Source organism: Pseudophryne corroboree, chromosome 3, assembly GCF_028390025.1.
Source record: "Pseudophryne corroboree isolate aPseCor3 chromosome 3, aPseCor3.hap2, whole genome shotgun sequence".
NCBI classification, from domain to species: domain Eukaryota; kingdom Metazoa; phylum Chordata; class Amphibia; order Anura; family Myobatrachidae; genus Pseudophryne; species Pseudophryne corroboree.
The window spans coordinates 439,670,625-439,687,421 of record NC_086446.1 but is presented as its reverse complement, the minus strand read 5'-3'; the positions used below and the strand labels follow the sequence as shown (position 1 = coordinate 439,687,421).

Here is a 16,797-nt window from a genome sequence, read left to right as displayed (position 1 = left end):
CAACTGCCCAACATGGAGCTCAAATACATGACCCTAAGATTAATAGTCTTATGCTCTAGCGACTGTGCTAGTCGGGCTTGGTTACGTAGGCTTGGAGGTGATGGCAAGGCAAGGCATCCTGACACTCCTGCTTTGTTTTATACACTAAAGTACATGAGTAAGTGTAAAATTAGGCATCTGTGGAGCATTGGTGGTTCAGTGGTAGAATTCTCGCCTGCCACTCGTGAGGCCCGGAATCGATTCCCGGCCAATGCAGTCCTGAGTTTTTGCTGATATGGCAGTGTATTTTGTGAAAGTGAGGACAGCCATTTGCGCTGTGGTGGTGCAAGTTGACAGTGTTCCACATACAATGGTACAGGAAAAGAAAAAAAACATCCGCCCAATGTGGGGCTCGAACCCACGACCCTGAGATTAAGAGTCTCATGCTTTACCGACTGAGTTAGCAATGCTTGGTAACCGAGGAGTTGTGGTGATGGCAAGGCAAGGCATTCTGACTCTCCTGCTTTGTTTTGTACACTAAAGTACATGAGTAAGTCTAAAATTAAGCATCTGTGGATCATTGGTGGTTCAGTGGTAGAAATCTAGCCGGCCACGTGGGAGGCCGGGTTCAATTCCCGGTCAATACATTCCTGAGTTTTTGCTGATAGGGCAGTGCATTTTGTGAAAGTGAGGACAGCCATTTGCGCTGTGGTGATGCAAGTATACACTGTTCCACATACAATGGTAAAGGAAGAGAAAAAAACAACTGCCCAACATGGAGCTCAAATACATGACCCTAAGATTAATAGTCTTATGCTCTAGCGACTGTGCTAGTCGGGCTTGGTTACGTAGGCTTGGAGGTGATGGCAAGGCAAGGCATCCTGACACTCCTGCTTTGTTTTATACACTAAAGTACATGAGTAAGTGTAAAATTAGGCATCTGTGGAGCATTGGTGGTTCAGTGGTAGAATTCTCGCCTGCCACTCGTGAGGCCCGGAATCGATTCCCGGCCAATGCAGTCCTGAGTTTTTGCTGATATGGCAGTGTATTTTGTGAAAGTGAGGACAGCCATTTGCGCTGTGGTGGTGCAAGTTGACAGTGTTCCACATACAATGGTACAGGAAAAGAAAAAACATCCGCCCAACATGGGGCTCGAACCCACGACCCTGAGATTAAGAGTCTCATGCTCTACCGACTGAGCTAGCCAGGCTTGGTTGAGAATGTATGGAGGTGATGGCAAGGCAAGGCATCCTGACACTCCTGCTTTATTTCATACACTAAAGTACACGAGTAAGTGTAAAGTTAAGTATCTGTGGAGCATTGGTGGTTCAGTGGTAGAATTCTCGCCTGCCACGCGGGAGGCCAGAGTTCGATTTCCGGCCAATGCAGTCCTGAATTTTTGCTGATATGGCAGTGCATTTTGTGAAAGTGAGGACAGCCATTTGTGCTGTGGTGGTGCAAGTTGACAGTGTTCCACATACAATGGTACAGGAAAAGAAAAAAAACATCCGACCAATGTGGGGCTCGAACCCACGACCCTGAGATTAAGAGTCTCATGCTTTACCGACTGAGTTAGCAATGCTTGGTAACCGAGGAGTTGTGGTGATGGCAAGGCAAGGCATCCTGACTCTCCTGCTTTGTTTTGTACACTAAAGTACATGAGTAAGTCTAAAATTAAGCATCTGTGGATCATTGGTGGTTCAGTGGTAGAAATCTAGCCGGCAACGTGGGAGGCCGGGTTCAATTCCCGGTCAATACATTCCTGAGTTTTTGCTGATAGGGCAGTGCATTTTGTGAAAGTGAGGACAGCCATTTGCGCTGTGGTGATGCAAGTATACACTGTTCCACATACAATGGTAAAGGAAGAGAAAAAAACAACTGCCCAACATGGAGCTCAAATACATGACCCTAAGATTAATAGTCTTATGCTCTAGCGACTGTGCTAGTCGGGCTTGGTTACGTAGGCTTGGAGGTGATGGCAAGGCAAGGCATCCTGACACTCCTGCTTTGTTTTATACACTAAAGTACATGAGTAAGTGTAAAATTAGGCATCTGTGGAGCATTGGTGGTTCAGTGGTAGAATTCTCGCCTGCCACTCGTGAGGCCCGGAATCGATTCCCGGCCAATGCAGTCCTGAGTTTTTGCTGATATGGCAGTGTATTTTGTGAAAGTGAGGACAGCCATTTGCGCTGTGGTGGTGCAAGTTGACAGTGTTCCACATACAATGGTACAGGAAAAGAAAAAAAACATCCGCCCAATGTGGGGCTCGAACCCACGACCCTGAGATTAAGAGTCTCATGCTTTACCGACTGAGTTAGCAATGCTTGGTAACCGAGGAGTTGTGGTGATGGCAAGGCAAGGCATTCTGACTCTCCTGCTTTGTTTTGTACACTAAAGTACATGAGTAAGTCTAAAATTAAGCATCTGTGGATCATTGGTGGTTCAGTGGTAGAAATCTAGCCGGCCACGTGGGAGGCCGGGTTCAATTCCCGGTCAATACATTCCTGAGTTTTTGCTGATAGGGCAGTGCATTTTGTGAAAGTGAGGACAGCCATTTGCGCTGTGGTGATGCAAGTATACACTGTTCCACATACAATGGTAAAGGAAGAGAAAAAAACAACTGCCCAACATGGAGCTCAAATACATGACCCTAAGATTAATAGTCTTATGCTCTAGCGACTGTGCTAGTCGGGCTTGGTTACGTAGGCTTGGAGGTGATGGCAAGGCAAGGCATCCTGACACTCCTGCTTTGTTTTATACACTAAAGTACATGAGTAAGTGTAAAATTAGGCATCTGTGGAGCATTGGTGGTTCAGTGGTAGAATTCTCGCCTGCCACTCGTGAGGCCCGGAATCGATTCCCGGCCAATGCAGTCCTGAGTTTTTGCTGATATGGCAGTGTATTTTGTGAAAGTGAGGACAGCCATTTGCGCTGTGGTGGTGCAAGTTGACAGTGTTCCACATACAATGGTACAGGAAAAGAAAAAACATCCGCCCAACATGGGGCTCGAACCCACGACCCTGAGATTAAGAGTCTCATGCTCTACCGACTGAGCTAGCCAGGCTTGGTTGAGAATGTATGGAGGTGATGGCAAGGCAAGGCATCCTGACACTCCTGCTTTATTTCATACACTAAAGTACACGAGTAAGTGTAAAGTTAAGTATCTGTGGAGCATTGGTGGTTCAGTGGTAGAATTCTCGCCTGCCACGCGGGAGGCCAGAGTTCGATTTCCGGCCAATGCAGTCCTGAATTTTTGCTGATATGGCAGTGCATTTTGTGAAAGTGAGGACAGCCATTTGTGCTGTGGTGGTGCAAGTTGACAGTGTTCCACATACAATGGTACAGGAAAAGAAAAAAAACATCCGACCAATGTGGGGCTCGAACCCACGACCCTGAGATTAAGAGTCTCATGCTTTACCGACTGAGTTAGCAATGCTTGGTAACCGAGGAGTTGTGGTGATGGCAAGGCAAGGCATCCTGACTCTCCTGCTTTGTTTTGTACACTAAAGTACATGAGTAAGTCTAAAATTAAGCATCTGTGGATCATTGGTGGTTCAGTGGTAGAAATCTAGCCGGCCACGTGGGAGGCCGGGTTCAATTCCCGGTCAATACATTCCTGAGTTTTTGCTGATAGGGCAGAGCATTTTGTGAAAGTGAGGACAGCCATTTGCGCTGTGGTGATGCAAGTATACACTGTTCCACATACAATGGTAAAGGAAGAGAAAAAAACAACTGCCCAACATGGAGCTCAAATACATGACCCTAAGATTAATAGTCTTATGCTCTAGCGACTGTGCTAGTCGGGCTTGGTTACGTAGGCTTGGAGGTGATGGCAAGGCAAGGCATCCTGACACTCCTGCTTTGTTTTATACACTAAAGTACATGAGTAAGTCTAAAATTAAGCATCTGTGGATCATTGGTGGTTCAGTGGTAGAAATCTAGCCGGCCACGTGGGAGGCCGGGTTCAATTCCCGGTCAATACATTCCTGAGTTTTTGCTGATAGGGCAGAGCATTTTGTGAAAGTGAGGACAGCCATTTGCGCTGTGGTGATGCAAGTATACACTGTTCCACATACAATGGTAAAGGAAGAGAAAAAAACAACTGCCCAACATGGAGCTCAAATACATGACCCTAAGATTAATAGTCTTATGCTCTAGCGACTGTGCTAGTCGGGCTTGGTTACGTAGGCTTGGAGGTGATGGCAAGGCAAGGCATCCTGACACTCCTGCTTTGTTTTATACACTAAAGTACATGAGTAAGTGTAAAATTAGGCATCTGTGGAGCATTGGTGGTTCAGTGGTAGAATTCTCGCCTGCCACTCGTGAGGCCCGGAATCGATTCCCGGCCAATGCAGTCCTGAGTTTTTGCTGATATGGCAGTGTATTTTGTGAAAGTGAGGACAGCCATTTGCGCTGTGGTGGTGCAAGTTGACAGTGTTCCACATACAATGGTACAGGAAAAGAAAAAACATCCGCCCAACGTGGGGCTCGAACCCACGACCCTGAGATTAAGAGTCTCATGCTCTACCGACTGAGCTAGCCAGGCTTGGTTGAGAACGTATGGAGGTGATGGCAAGGCAAGGCATCCTGACACTCCTGCTTTGTTTCATACACTAAAGTACACGAGTAAGTGTAAAATTAAGTACCTGTGGAGCATTGGTGGTTCAGTGGTAGAATTCTCGCCTGCCACGCGGGAGGCCCGGGTTCGATTCCCGGCCAATGCAGTCCTTAGTTTTTGCTGATATGGCAGTGCATTTTGTGAAAGTGAGGACAGCCATTTGCGCTGTGGTGGGGCAAGTTGACAGTGTTCCACATACAATGGTACAGGAAAAGAAAAAAAACATCCGCCCAATGTGGGGCTCGAACCCACGACCCTGAGATTAAGAGTCTCATGCTTTACCGACTGAGTTAGCAATGCTTGGTAACCGAGGAGTTGTGGTGATGGCAAGGCAAGGCATCCTGACTCTCCTGCTTTGTTTTGTACACTAAAGTACATGAGTAAGTCTAAAATTAAGCATCTGTGGATCATTGGTGGTTCAGTGGTAGAAATCTAGCCGGCAACGTGGGAGGCCGGGTTCAATTCCCGGTCAATACATTCCTGAGTTTTTGCTGATAGGGCAGTGCATTTTGTGAAAGTGAGGACAGCCATTTGCGCTGTGGTGATGCAAGTATACACTGTTCCACATACAATGGTAAAGGAAGAGAAAAAAACAACTGCCCAACATGGAGCTCAAATACATGACCCTAAGATTAATAGTCTTATGCTCTAGCGACTGTGCTAGTCGGGCTTGGTTACGTAGGCTTGGAGGTGATGGCAAGGCAAGGCATCCTGACACTCCTGCTTTGTTTTATACACTAAAGTACATGAGTAAGTGTAAAATTAGGCATCTGTGGAGCATTGGTGGTTCAGTGGTAGAATTCTCGCCTGCCACTCGTGAGGCCCGGAATCGATTCCCGGCCAATGCAGTCCTGAGTTTTTGCTGATATGGCAGTGTATTTTGTGAAAGTGAGGACAGCCATTTGCGCTGTGGTGGTGCAAGTTGACAGTGTTCCACATACAATGGTACAGGAAAAGAAAAAAAACATCCGCCCAATGTGGGGCTCGAACCCACGACCCTGAGATTAAGAGTCTCATGCTTTACCGACTGAGTTAGCAATGCTTGGTAACCGAGGAGTTGTGGTGATGGCAAGGCAAGGCATTCTGACTCTCCTGCTTTGTTTTGTACACTAAAGTACATGAGTAAGTCTAAAATTAAGCATCTGTGGATCATTGGTGGTTCAGTGGTAGAAATCTAGCCGGCCACGTGGGAGGCCGGGTTCAATTCCCGGTCAATACATTCCTGAGTTTTTGCTGATAGGGCAGTGCATTTTGTGAAAGTGAGGACAGCCATTTGCGCTGTGGTGATGCAAGTATACACTGTTCCACATACAATGGTAAAGGAAGAGAAAAAAACAACTGCCCAACATGGAGCTCAAATACATGACCCTAAGATTAATAGTCTTATGCTCTAGCGACTGTGCTAGTCGGGCTTGGTTACGTAGGCTTGGAGGTGATGGCAAGGCAAGGCATCCTGACACTCCTGCTTTGTTTTATACACTAAAGTACATGAGTAAGTGTAAAATTAGGCATCTGTGGAGCATTGGTGGTTCAGTGGTAGAATTCTCGCCTGCCACTCGTGAGGCCCGGAATCGATTCCCGGCCAATGCAGTCCTGAGTTTTTGCTGATATGGCAGTGTATTTTGTGAAAGTGAGGACAGCCATTTGCGCTGTGGTGGTGCAAGTTGACAGTGTTCCACATACAATGGTACAGGAAAAGAAAAAACATCCGCCCAACATGGGGCTCGAACCCACGACCCTGAGATTAAGAGTCTCATGCTCTACCGACTGAGCTAGCCAGGCTTGGTTGAGAATGTATGGAGGTGATGGCAAGGCAAGGCATCCTGACACTCCTGCTTTATTTCATACACTAAAGTACACGAGTAAGTGTAAAGTTAAGTATCTGTGGAGCATTGGTGGTTCAGTGGTAGAATTCTCGCCTGCCACGCGGGAGGCCAGAGTTCGATTTCCGGCCAATGCAGTCCTGAATTTTTGCTGATATGGCAGTGCATTTTGTGAAAGTGAGGACAGCCATTTGTGCTGTGGTGGTGCAAGTTGACAGTGTTCCACATACAATGGTACAGGAAAAGAAAAAAAACATCCGACCAATGTGGGGCTCGAACCCACGACCCTGAGATTAAGAGTCTCATGCTTTACCGACTGAGTTAGCAATGCTTGGTAACCGAGGAGTTGTGGTGATGGCAAGGCAAGGCATCCTGACTCTCCTGCTTTGTTTTGTACACTAAAGTACATGAGTAAGTCTAAAATTAAGCATCTGTGGATCATTGGTGGTTCAGTGGTAGAAATCTAGCCGGCCACGTGGGAGGCCGGGTTCAATTCCCGGTCAATACATTCCTGAGTTTTTGCTGATAGGGCAGTGCATTTTGTGAAAGTGAGGACAGCCATTTGCGCTGTGGTGGTGCAAGTATACAGTGTTCCACATACAATGGTACAGGAAAAGAAAAAACATCCGCCCAATGTTGGGCTCGAACCCACGACCCTGAGATTAAGAGTCTTATGCTCTAGCGACTGTGCTAGTCAGGCTTGGTTACGTAGGCTTGGAGGTGATGGCAAGGCAAGGCATCCTGACACTCCTGCTTTGTTTTATACACTAAAGTACATGAGTAAGTGTAAAATTAGGCATCTGTGGAGCATTGGTGGTTCAGTGGTAGAATTCTCGCCTGCCACGTGTGAGGCCCGGAATCGATTCCCGGCCAATGCAGTCCTGAGTTTTTGCTGATATGGCAGTGTATTTTGTGAAAGTGAGGACAGCCATTTGCGCTGTGGTGGTGCAAGTTGACAGTGTTCCACATACAATGGTACAGGAAAAGAAAAAACATCCACCCAACGTAGGGCTCGAACCCACGACCCTGAGATTAAGAGTCTCATGCTCTACCGACTGAGCTAGCCAGGCTTGGTTGAGAATATATGGAGGTGATGGCAAGGCAAGGCATCCTGACACTCCTGCTTTGTTTCATACACTAAAGTACACGAGTAAGTGTAAAATTAAGTATTTGTGGAGCATTGGTGGTTCAGTGTTAGAATTCTCGCCTGCCACGCGGGAGGCCCGGGTTGTATTTCCGGCCAATGCAGTCCTGAATTTTTGCTGATATGGCAGTGCATTTTGTGAAAGTGAGGACAGCCATTTGCGCTGTGGTGGGGCAAGTTGACAGTGTTCCACATACAATGGTACAGGAAAAGAAAAAAATAATCCGCCCAATGTGGGGCTCGAACCCACGACCCTGAGATTAAGAGTCTCATGCTTTACCGACTGAGTTAGCAATGCTTGGTAACCGAGGAGTTGTGGTGATGGCAAGGCAAGGCATCCTGACTCTCCTGCTTTGTTTTGTACACTAAAGTACATGAGTAAGTCTAAAATTAAGCATCTGTGGATCATTGGTGGTTCAGTGGTAGAAATCTAGCCGGCCACGTGGGAGGCCGGGTTCAATTCCCGGTCAATACATTCCTGAGTTTTTGCTGATAGGGCAGTGCATTTTGTGAAAGTGAGGACAGCTATTTGCGCTGTGGTGATGCAAGTATACACTGTTCCACATACAATGGTAAAGGAAGAGAAAAAAACAACTGCCCAACATGGAGCTCAAATACATGACCCTAAGATTAATAGTCTTATGCTCTAGCGACTGTGCTAGTCGGGCTTGGTTACGTAGGCTTGGAGGTGATGGCAAGGCAAGGCATCCTGACACTCCTGCTTTGTTTTATACACTAAAGTACATGAGTAAGTGTAAAATTAGGCATCTGTGGAGCATTGGTGGTTCAGTGGTAGATTTCTCGCCTGCCACTCATGAGGCCCGGAATCGATTCCCGGCCAATGCAGTCCTGAGTTTTTGCTGATATGGCAGTGTATTTTGTGAAAGTGAGGACAGCCATTTGCGCTGTGGTGGTGCAAGTTGACAGTGTTCCACATACAATGGTACAGGAAAAGAAAAAACATCCGCCCAACGTGGGGCTCGAACCCACGACCCTGAGATTAAGAGTCTCATGCTCTACCGACTGAGCTAGCCAGGCTTGGTTGAGAATGTATGGAGGTGATGGCAAGGCAAGGCATCCTAACACTCCTGCTTTATTTCATACACTAAAGTACACGAGTAAGTGTAAAGTTAAGTATCTGTGGAGCATTGGTGGTTCAGTGGTAGAATTCTCGCCTGCCACGCGGGAGGCCCGGGTTCGATTTCCGGCCAATGCAGTCCTGAATTTTTGCTGATATGGCAGTGCATTTTGTGAAAGTGAGGACAGCCATTTGCGCTGTGGTGGTGCAAGTTGACAGTGTTCCACATACAATGGTACAGGAAAAGAAAAAAAACATCCGCCCAATGTGGGGCTCGAACCCACGACCCTGAGATTAAGAGTCTCATGCTCTACCGACTGAGCTAGCCAGGCTTGGTTGAGAATGTATGGAGGTGATGGCAAGGCAAGGCATCCTGACACTCCTGCTTTATTTCATACACTAAAGTACATGAGTAAGTCTAAAATTAAGCATCTGTGGAGCATTGGTGGTTCAGTGGTAGAATTCTCGCCTGCCACGTGTGAGGCCCGGAATCGATTCCCGGCCAATGCAGTCCTGAGTTTTTGCTGATATGGCAGTGTATTTTGTGAAAGTGAGGACAGCCATTTGCGCTGTGGTGGTGCAAGTTGACAGTGTTCCACATACAATGGTACAGGAAAAGAAAAAACATCCACCCAACGTAGGGCTCGAACCCACGACCCTGAGATTAAGAGTCTCATGCTCTACCGACTGAGCTAGCCAGGCTTGGTTGAGAATATATGGAGGTGATGGCAAGGCAAGGCATCCTGACACTCCTGCTTTGTTTCATACACTAAAGTACACGAGTAAGTGTAAAATTAAGTATTTGTGGAGCATTGGTGGTTCAGTGTTAGAATTCTCGCCTGCCACGCGGGAGGCCCGGGTTGTATTTCCGGCCAATGCAGTCCTGAATTTTTGCTGATATGGCAGTGCATTTTGTGAAAGTGAGGACAGCCATTTGCGCTGTGGTGGGGCAAGTTGACAGTGTTCCACATACAATGGTACAGGAAAAGAAAAAAAAAATCCGCCCAATGTGGGGCTCGAACCCACGACCCTGAGATTAAGAGTCTCATGCTTTACCGACTGAGTTAGCAATGCTTGGTAACCGAGGAGTTGTGGTGATGGCAAGGCAAGGCATCCTGACTCTCCTGCTTTGTTTTGTACACTAAAGTACATGAGTAAGTCTAAAATTAAGCATCTGTGGATCATTGGTGGTTCAGTGGTAGAAATCTAGCCGGCCACGTGGGAGGCCGGGTTCAATTCCCGGTCAATACATTCCTGAGTTTTTGCTGATAGGGCAGTGCATTTTGTGAAAGTGAGGACAGCTATTTGCGCTGTGGTGATGCAAGTATACACTGTTCCACATACAATGGTAAAGGAAGAGAAAAAAACAACTGCCCAACATGGAGCTCAAATACATGACCCTAAGATTAATAGTCTTATGCTCTAGCGACTGTGCTAGTCGGGCTTGGTTACGTAGGCTTGGAGGTGATGGCAAGGCAAGGCATCCTGACACTCCTGCTTTGTTTTATACACTAAAGTACATGAGTAAGTGTAAAATTAGGCATCTGTGGAGCATTGGTGGTTCAGTGGTAGATTTCTCGCCTGCCACTCATGAGGCCCGGAATCGATTCCCGGCCAATGCAGTCCTGAGTTTTTGCTGATATGGCAGTGTATTTTGTGAAAGTGAGGACAGCCATTTGCGCTGTGGTGGTGCAAGTTGACAGTGTTCCACAGGAAAAGAAAAAACATCCGCCCAACGTGGGGCTCGAACCCACGACCCTGAGATTAAGAGTCTCATGCTCTACCGACTGAGCTAGCCAGGCTTGGTTGAGAATGTATGGAGGTGATGGCAAGGCAAGGCATCCTGACACTCCTGCTTTATTTCATACACTAAAGTACACGAGTAAGTGTAAAGTTAAGTATCTGTGGAGCATTGGTGGTTCAGTGGTAGAATTCTCGCCTGCCACGCGGGAGGCCCGGGTTCGATTTCCGGCCAATGCAGTCCTGAATTTTTGCTGATATGGCAGTGCATTTTGTGAAAGTGAGGACAGCCATTTGCGCTGTGGTGGTGCAAGTTGACAGTGTTCCACATACAATGGTACAGGAAAAGAAAAAAAACATCCGCCCAATGTGGGACTCGAACCCACGACCCTGAGATTAAGAGTCTCATGCTTTACCGACTGAGTTAGCAATGCTTGGTAACCGAGGAGTTGTGGTGATGGCAAGGCAAGGCATCCTGACTCTCCTGCTTTGTTTTGTACACTAAAGTACATGAGTAAGTCTAAAATTAAGCATCTGTGGATCATTGGTGGTTCAGTGGTAGAAATCTAGCCGGCCACGTGGGAGGCCGGGTTCAATTCCCGGTCAATACATTCCTGAGTTTTTGCTGATAGGGCAGTGCATTTTGTGAAAGTGAGGACAGCCATTTGCGCTGTGGTGGTGCAAGTATACAGTGTTCCACATACAATGGTACAGGAAAAGAAAAAACATCCGCCCAACGTGGGGCTTGATCTCACGACCCTGAGATTAAGAGTCTCATGCTCTACCGACTGAGCTAGCCAGGCTTGGTTGAGAATGTATGGAGGTGATGGCAAGGCAAGGCATTCTGACACTCCTGCTTTATTTCATACACTAAAGTACACGAGTAAGTGTAAAATTAAGTATCTGTGGTGCATTGGTGGTTCAGTGGTAGAATTCTCGCCTGCCACGCGGGAGGCCTGGGTTCGATTTCTGGCCAATGCAGTCCTGAGCTTTTGCTGATATGGCAGTGCATTTTGTGAAAGTGAGGACAGCCATTTGCGCTGTGGTGGGGCAAGTTGACAGTGTTCCACATACAATGGTACAGGAAAAGAAAAAAAACATCCACCCAATGTGGGGCTCGAACCCACGACCCTGAGATTAAGAGTCTCATGCTTTACCGACTGAGTTAGCAATGCTTGGTAACCAAGGAGTTGTGGTGATGGCAAGGCAAGGCATCCTGACTCTCCTGCTTTGTTTTGTACACTAAAGTACATGAGTAAGTCTAAAATTAAGCATCAGTGGATCATTGGTGGTTCAGTGGTAGAAATCTAGCAGGCCACGTGGGAGGCCGGGTTCAATTCCCGGTCAATACATTCCTGAGTTTTTGCTGATAGGGCAGTGCATTTTGTGAAAGTGAGGACAGCCATTTACGCTGTGGTGATGCAAGTATACACTGTTCCACATACAATGGTACAGGAAGAGAAAAAAACAACTGCCCAACATGGAGCTCAAATACATGACCCTAAGATTAATAGTCTTATGCTCTAGCGACTGTGCTAGTCGGGCTTGGTTACGTAGGCTTGGAGGTGATGGCAAGGCAAGGCATCCTGATACTCCTGCTTTGTTTTATACACTAAAGTACATGAGTAAGTGTAAAATTAGGCATCTGTGGAGCATTGGTGGTTCAGTGGTAGAATTCTCGCCTGCCACGCGTGAGGCCCGGAATCGATTCCCGGCCAATGCAGTCCTGAGTTTTTGCTAATATGGCAGTGTATTTTGTGAAAGTGAGGACAGCCATTTGCGCTGTGGTGGTGCAAGTATACAGTGTACCACATACAATGGTACAGGAAAAGAAAAAACATCCGCCCAACGTGGGGCTCGAACCCACGACCCTGAGATTAAGAGTCTCATGCTCTACCGACTGAGCTAGCCAGGCTTGGTTGCGAATGCATGGAGGTGATGGCAAGGCAAGGCAAGGCATCCTGACACTCCTGCTTTGTTTCATACACTAAAGTACACGAGTAAGTGTAAAATTACGTACCTGTGGAGCATTGGTGGTTCAGTGGTAGAATTCTCGCCTGCCACACGGGAGGCCCGGGTTCGATTCCCGGCCAATGCAGTCCTGAGTTTTTTCTGATATGGCAGTGCATTTTGTGAAAGTGAGGACAGCCATTTGCGCTGTGGTGGTGCAAGTTGACAGTGTTCCACATACAATGGTACAGGAAAAGAATAAAAACATCCGCACAATGTGGGGCTCGAACCCACGACCCTGAGATTAAGAGTCTCATGCTTTACCGACTGAGTTAGCAATGCTTGGTAACCGAGGAGTTGTGGTGATGGCAAGGCAAGGCATCCTGACTCTCCTGCTTTGTTTTGTACACTAAAGTACATGAGTAAGTCTAAAATTAAGCATCTGTGGATCATTGGTGGTTCAGTGGTAGAAATCTAGCCGGCCACGTGGGAGGCCGGGTTCAATTCCCGGTCAATACATTCCTGAGTTTTTGCTGATAGGGCAGTGCATTTTGTAAAAGTGAGGACAGCCATTTGCGCTGTGGTGATGCAAGTATACACTGTTCCACATACAATGGTAAAGGAAGAGAAAAAAACAACTGCCCAACATGGAGCTCAAATACATGACCCTAAGATTAATAGTCTTATGCTCTAGCGACTGTGCTAGTCGGGCTTGGTTACGTAGGCTTGGAGGTGATGGCAAGGCAAGGCATCCTGACACTCCTGCTTTGTTTTATACACTAAAGTACATGAGTAAGTGTAAAATTAGGCATCTGTGGAGCATTGGTGGTTCAGTGGTAGAATTCTCGCCTGCCACTCGTGAGGCCCGGAATCGATTCCCGGCCAATGCAGTCCTGAGTTTTTGCTGATATGGCAGTGTATTTTGTGAAAGTGAGGACAGCCATTTGCGCTGTGGTGGTGCAAGTTGACAGTGTTCCACATACAATGGTACAGGAAAAGAAAAAACATCCGCCCAACGTGGGGCTCGAACCCACGACCCTGAGATTAAGAGTCTCATGCTCTACCGACTGAGTTAGCCAGGCTTGGTTGAGAATGTGTGGAGGTGATGGCAAGGCAAGGCATCCTGACACTCCTGCTTTGTTTCATACACTAAAGTACACGAGTAAGTGTAAAATTAAGTACCTGTGGAGCATTGGTGGTTCAGTGGTAGAATTCTCGCCTGCCACGCGGGAGGCCCGGGTTCGATTTCCGGCCAATGCAGTCCTGAGTTTTTGCTGATATGGCAGTGCATTTTGTGAAAGTGAGGACAGCCATTTGCGCTGTGGTGGTGCAAGTTGACAGTGTTCCACATACAATGGTACAGGAAAAGAAAAAAAACATCCGCCCAATGTGGGGCTCGAACCCACGACTCTGAGATTAAGAGTCTCATGCTTTACCGACTGAGTTAGCAATGCTTGGTAACCGAGGAGTTGTGGTGATGGCAAGGCAAGGCATCCTGACTCTCCTGCTTTGTTTTGTACACTAAAGTACATGAGTAAGTCTAAAATTAAGCATCTGTGGATCATTGGTGGTTCAGTGGTAGAAATCTAGCCGGCCACGTGGGAGGCCGGGTTCAATTCCCGGTCAATACATTCCTGAGTTTTTGCTGATAGGGCAGTGCATTTTGTGAAAGTGAGGACAGCCATTTACGCTGTGGTGATGCAAGTATACACTGTTCCACATACAATGGTACAGGAAGAGAAAAAAACAACTGCCCAACATGGAGCTCAAATACATGACCCTAAGATTAATAGTCTTATGCTCTAGCGACTGTGCTAGTCGGGCTTGGTTACGTAGGCTTGGAGGTGATGGCAAGGCAAGGCATCCTGACACTCCTGCTTTGTTTTATACACTAAAGTACATGAGTAAGTGTAAAATTAGGCATCTGTGGAGCATTGGTGGTTCAGTGGTAGAATTCTCGCCTGCCACTCGTGTGGCCCGGAATCGATTCCCGGCCAATGCAGTCCTGAGTTTTTGCTGATATGGCAGTGTATTTTGTGAAAGTGAGGACAGCCATTTGCGCTGTGGTGGTGCAAGTTGACAGTGTTCCACATACAATGGTACAGGAAAAGAAAAAACATCCGCCCAACGTGGTGCTCGAACCCACGACCCTGAGATTAAGAGTCTCATGCTCTACCGACTGAGTTAGCCAGGCTTGGTTGAGAATGTATGGAGGTGATGGCAAGGCATCCTGACACTCCTGCTTTGTTTCATACACTAAAGTACACGAGTAAGTGTAAAGTTAAGTATCTGTGGAGCATTGGTGGTTCAGTGGTAAAATTCTCGCCTGCCACGCGGGAGGCACGGGTTCGATTCCTGGCCAATGCAGTCCTGAGTTTTTGCTGATATGGCAGTGCATTTTGTGAAAGTGAGGACAGCCATTTGCGCTGTGGTGGTGCAAGTTGACAGTGTTCCACATACAATGGTACAGGAAGAGAAAAAAAACATCCGCCCAATGTGGGGCTCGAACCCACGACCCTGCGATTAAGAGTCTCAAGCTTTACCAACTGAGTTAGCAATGCTTGGTAACCGAGGAGTTGTGGTGATGGCAAGGCAAGGCATCCTGACTCTCCTGCTTTGTTTTGTACACTAAAGTACATGAGTAAGTCTAAAATTAAGCATCTGTGGATCATTGGTGGTTCAGTGGTAGAAATCTAGCCGGCCACGTGGGAGGCCGGGTTCAATTCCCGGTCAATACATTCCTGAGTTTTTGCTGATAGGGCAGTGCATTTTGTGAAAGTGAGGACAGCCATTTGCGCTGTGGTGATGCAAGTATACACTGTTCCACATACAATGGTACAGGAAGAGAAAAAAACAACTGCCCAACATGGAGCTCAAATACATGACCCTAAGATTAATAGTCTTATGCTCTAGCAACTGTGCTAGTCGGGCTTGGTTACGTAGGCTTGGATGTGATGGCAAGGCAAGGCATCCTGACACTCCTGCTTTGTTTTATACACTAAAGTACGTGAGTAAGTGTAAAATTAGGCATCTGTGGAGCATTGGTGGTTCAGTGGTAGAATTCTCGCCTGCCACGCGTGAGCCTCGTAATCGATTCCCGGCCAATGCAGTCCTGAGTTTTTGCTGATATGGCAGTGTATTTTGTGAAAGTGAGGACAGCCATTTGCGCTGTTGTGGTGCAAGTATACAGTGTTCCACATACAATGGTACAGGAAAAGAAAAAAAACATCCGCCCAATGTGGGGCTCGAACCCACGACCCTGAGATTAAGAGTCTCATGCTCTACCGACTGAGCTAGCCAGACTTGGTTGAGAATGTATGGAGGTGATGGCAAGGCAAGGCATGCTGACACTCCTGCTCTGTTTCATACACTAAAGTACACGAGTAAGTGTAAAATTAAGTATCTGTGGAGCATTGGTGGTTCAGTGGTAGAATTCTCGCCTGCCACGCGGGAGGCCTGGGTTCGATTCCCGGCCAATGCAGTCCTGAGTTTTTGCTGATATGGCAGTGCATTTTGTGAAAGTGAGGACAGCCATTTGCGCTGTGGTGGTGCAAGTTGACAGTGTTCCACATACAATGGTACAGGAAAAGAAAAAAAACATCCGCCCAATGTGGGGCTCGAACCCACGACCCTGAGATTAAGAGTCTCATGCTTTACCGACTGAGTTAGCAATGCTTGGTAACCGAGGAGTTGTGGTGATGGCAAGGCAAGGCACCCTGACTCTCTTGCTTTGTTTTGTACACTAAAGTACATGAGTAAGTCTAAAATTAAGCATCTGTGGATCATTGGTGGTTCAGTGGTAGAAATCTAGCCGGCCACGTGCGAGGCCGGGTTCAATTCCCGGTCAATACATTCCTGAGTTTTTGCTGATAGGGCAGTGCATTTTGTGAAAGTGAGGACAGCCATTTGCGCTGTGGTGATGCAAGTATACACTGTTCCACATACAATGGTACAGGAAGAGAAAAAAACAACTGCCCAACATGGAGCTCAAATACATGACCCTAAGATTAATAGTCTTATGCTCTAGCGACTGTGCTAGTTGGGCTTGGTTACGTAGGCTTGGAGGTGATGGCAAGGCAAGGCATCCTGACACTCCTGCTTTGTTTTATACACTAAAGTACATGAGTAAGTGTAAAATTAGGCATCTGTGGAGCATTGGTGGTTCAGTAGTAGAATTCTCGCCTGCCACGCGTGAGGCCTGGAATCGATTCCCGGCCAATGCAGTCCTGAGTTTTTGCTGATATGGCAGTGCATTTTGTGAAAGTGAGGACAGCCATTTGCGCTGTGGTGGTGCAAGTTGACAGTGTTCCACATACAATGGTACAGGAAAAGAAAAAACATCCACCCAACGTGGGGCTTGAACCCACGACCCTGAAATTAAGAGTCTCATGCTCTACCGACTGAGCTAGCCAGGCTTAGTTGCGAATGTATGGAGGTGATGGCAAGGCAAGGCATCCTGACACTC

General features: G+C 47.1%; 20 non-coding genes across 20 annotated transcripts; 6 read left to right on the top strand and 14 right to left on the bottom strand.

Annotated features, from left to right (window-relative positions):
• Nucleotides 1-1,116: 1,116 nt before the first annotated feature.
• Nucleotides 1,117-1,189, bottom strand: TRNAK-CUU (transfer RNA lysine (anticodon CUU)). Its single transcript has one exon. It is a non-coding gene; the product is annotated as a tRNA-Lys (tRNA).
• Nucleotides 1,190-2,970: 1,781 nt separating this feature from the next.
• TRNAK-CUU (transfer RNA lysine (anticodon CUU)) lies at nt 2,971-3,043 on the bottom strand. Its single transcript has one exon. It is a non-coding gene; the product is annotated as a tRNA-Lys (tRNA).
• Nucleotides 3,044-4,452: 1,409 nt separating this feature from the next.
• Nucleotides 4,453-4,525, bottom strand: TRNAK-CUU (transfer RNA lysine (anticodon CUU)). The gene has a single exon. It is a non-coding gene; the product is annotated as a tRNA-Lys (tRNA).
• Nucleotides 4,526-4,632: 107 nt separating this feature from the next.
• On the top strand, nt 4,633-4,703 carry TRNAG-GCC (transfer RNA glycine (anticodon GCC)). Its single transcript has one exon. It is a non-coding gene; the product is annotated as a tRNA-Gly (tRNA).
• A 1,603-nt stretch (nt 4,704-6,306) lies between these two features.
• On the bottom strand, nt 6,307-6,379 carry TRNAK-CUU (transfer RNA lysine (anticodon CUU)). The gene has a single exon. It is a non-coding gene; the product is annotated as a tRNA-Lys (tRNA).
• Nucleotides 6,380-7,417: 1,038 nt separating this feature from the next.
• On the bottom strand, nt 7,418-7,490 carry TRNAK-CUU (transfer RNA lysine (anticodon CUU)). Its single transcript has one exon. It is a non-coding gene; the product is annotated as a tRNA-Lys (tRNA).
• A 1,039-nt stretch (nt 7,491-8,529) lies between these two features.
• TRNAK-CUU (transfer RNA lysine (anticodon CUU)) lies at nt 8,530-8,602 on the bottom strand. Its single transcript has one exon. It is a non-coding gene; the product is annotated as a tRNA-Lys (tRNA).
• Nucleotides 8,603-8,709: 107 nt separating this feature from the next.
• On the top strand, nt 8,710-8,780 carry TRNAG-GCC (transfer RNA glycine (anticodon GCC)). The gene has a single exon. It is a non-coding gene; the product is annotated as a tRNA-Gly (tRNA).
• Nucleotides 8,781-8,901: 121 nt separating this feature from the next.
• Nucleotides 8,902-8,974, bottom strand: TRNAK-CUU (transfer RNA lysine (anticodon CUU)). Its single transcript has one exon. It is a non-coding gene; the product is annotated as a tRNA-Lys (tRNA).
• A 297-nt stretch (nt 8,975-9,271) lies between these two features.
• On the bottom strand, nt 9,272-9,344 carry TRNAK-CUU (transfer RNA lysine (anticodon CUU)). Its single transcript has one exon. It is a non-coding gene; the product is annotated as a tRNA-Lys (tRNA).
• A 1,027-nt stretch (nt 9,345-10,371) lies between these two features.
• Nucleotides 10,372-10,444, bottom strand: TRNAK-CUU (transfer RNA lysine (anticodon CUU)). The gene has a single exon. It is a non-coding gene; the product is annotated as a tRNA-Lys (tRNA).
• A 107-nt stretch (nt 10,445-10,551) lies between these two features.
• TRNAG-GCC (transfer RNA glycine (anticodon GCC)) lies at nt 10,552-10,622 on the top strand. Its single transcript has one exon. It is a non-coding gene; the product is annotated as a tRNA-Gly (tRNA).
• Nucleotides 10,623-11,112: 490 nt separating this feature from the next.
• On the bottom strand, nt 11,113-11,185 carry TRNAK-CUU (transfer RNA lysine (anticodon CUU)). Its single transcript has one exon. It is a non-coding gene; the product is annotated as a tRNA-Lys (tRNA).
• A 1,039-nt stretch (nt 11,186-12,224) lies between these two features.
• Nucleotides 12,225-12,297, bottom strand: TRNAK-CUU (transfer RNA lysine (anticodon CUU)). Its single transcript has one exon. It is a non-coding gene; the product is annotated as a tRNA-Lys (tRNA).
• Nucleotides 12,298-12,409: 112 nt separating this feature from the next.
• Nucleotides 12,410-12,480, top strand: TRNAG-GCC (transfer RNA glycine (anticodon GCC)). The gene has a single exon. It is a non-coding gene; the product is annotated as a tRNA-Gly (tRNA).
• Nucleotides 12,481-13,341: 861 nt separating this feature from the next.
• On the bottom strand, nt 13,342-13,414 carry TRNAK-CUU (transfer RNA lysine (anticodon CUU)). The gene has a single exon. It is a non-coding gene; the product is annotated as a tRNA-Lys (tRNA).
• A 107-nt stretch (nt 13,415-13,521) lies between these two features.
• On the top strand, nt 13,522-13,592 carry TRNAG-GCC (transfer RNA glycine (anticodon GCC)). Its single transcript has one exon. It is a non-coding gene; the product is annotated as a tRNA-Gly (tRNA).
• A 1,970-nt stretch (nt 13,593-15,562) lies between these two features.
• On the bottom strand, nt 15,563-15,635 carry TRNAK-CUU (transfer RNA lysine (anticodon CUU)). The gene has a single exon. It is a non-coding gene; the product is annotated as a tRNA-Lys (tRNA).
• A 107-nt stretch (nt 15,636-15,742) lies between these two features.
• Nucleotides 15,743-15,813, top strand: TRNAG-GCC (transfer RNA glycine (anticodon GCC)). Its single transcript has one exon. It is a non-coding gene; the product is annotated as a tRNA-Gly (tRNA).
• Nucleotides 15,814-16,674: 861 nt separating this feature from the next.
• On the bottom strand, nt 16,675-16,747 carry TRNAK-CUU (transfer RNA lysine (anticodon CUU)). Its single transcript has one exon. It is a non-coding gene; the product is annotated as a tRNA-Lys (tRNA).
• Nucleotides 16,748-16,797: the final 50 nt, after the last annotated feature.